The 1,196-nt window shown below is 51.5% G+C and overlaps 1 pseudogene; it reads left to right on the top strand.

The window, feature by feature from the left end:
• The first annotated feature begins 275 nt into the window (after window positions 1-275).
• On the top strand, window positions 276-551 carry LOC136118392 (transcription elongation factor 1 homolog; annotated as a pseudogene).
• The last annotated feature ends 645 nt before the right edge of the window (window positions 552-1,196 follow it).

Raw genomic sequence — 1,196 nt, 5'->3', positions numbered from 1 at the left:
CCATTGTAAAGCAATTATACCCCAATAAAGATGTTTAAAAAAAAAAAAAAGAAATGGGCAGGGAATCTGAATAGACATTTTCTGAAAGAAGACATACAGATGGCCAACAGATACATGAAATTGTGATTGACATCACTAATCATTAGGGAAATGCAAATTAAAACCAAAATGAGGTATCACCTCACACCTGTCAAAATGGTTGTTATCCGCTTCTGCCGGGAGCTGGAAGTCACTGTCTCCCAGGTGAACGAGGCTGTTGGAACAAGTGTCGGCAAATGCAGGTTTGCCCTCCTGCAGACGTGGTGTGCAGAAAGTCAAAACAGAAGCCACCCCCCAAGAAGAAAATGACAGTCTCCCTAGATGCCCAGTTCACCTAACCCTTCTGCAACCACGAGAAGTCTTGTGACATGAAAATGGACCAAGCCCACAATACTGGAGTCATCTCTTGTACCATGTGTCTAGAATAATTCCAGACGCCCATCACTTATCTGTCAGAACCACTGGACGTGTACAGCGATTGGATAGAGGCCTGCGAGGCAGCCAATCACTAGCAACGCAGAGGACCCACCCCCTTGGCAGCCTCACCCGCTGGGTACCAATCCAGAGACATTCCAGGGTCCAGGGTGGGTCCAGGGCCTTTGCAGCCCTGTGTGTATGTGCAATTGGCATGGATGTGGGTGTGGGTGTGAGTGCGGGTGTGGCTGCAGGTGTGACTCTGGCGGTGTCCTCGTGAGCATGGGGTAGTGTTGAAGAGTTGCTGGGCTCCAGGGTCCTGAACTGCCTCCCTTGGCTCCAAAAGCCTTTGACTTGCTCCCTCCTCTGGCACCTGGCCCCCTGGCTTTGGGGTCTTGGCTCCTCCAGGGACCTGTGTCCTGACATCCTAGGTGAGGGCAAGCCCAGCAGAGGTTGCCTCAGGACTCTCCAGCATCTTCCCCCACCTCGCCAGCACTTGTCCATTTGAACTGGACTGACTGCCCATCCTCCTTCTCTGCCTTCCAAGGCCTGTGGCCTGGGATTCAAGCCACAGCCCCACAGGCCCCCTGGCAGAGCGGCCTGTTTTCATGTTTGGCCACTTTTGTAGAGGAGGGAGGGGCTGGGTCGGGGATAGCTGTCAGTCACCGGCCCTTAAATAAAGCAGCCAACACACACATACTCACAAAAAAATGGTAATTATCAAAAATGTAAGAAATAACAAG

This window comes from Phocoena phocoena, chromosome 2 (genome assembly GCF_963924675.1).
Source record: "Phocoena phocoena chromosome 2, mPhoPho1.1, whole genome shotgun sequence".
Classification (NCBI taxonomy): domain Eukaryota; kingdom Metazoa; phylum Chordata; class Mammalia; order Artiodactyla; family Phocoenidae; genus Phocoena; species Phocoena phocoena.
Note: the sequence above shows the minus strand (reverse complement) of the source record. Positions and strands in the feature narration are given on the sequence as shown.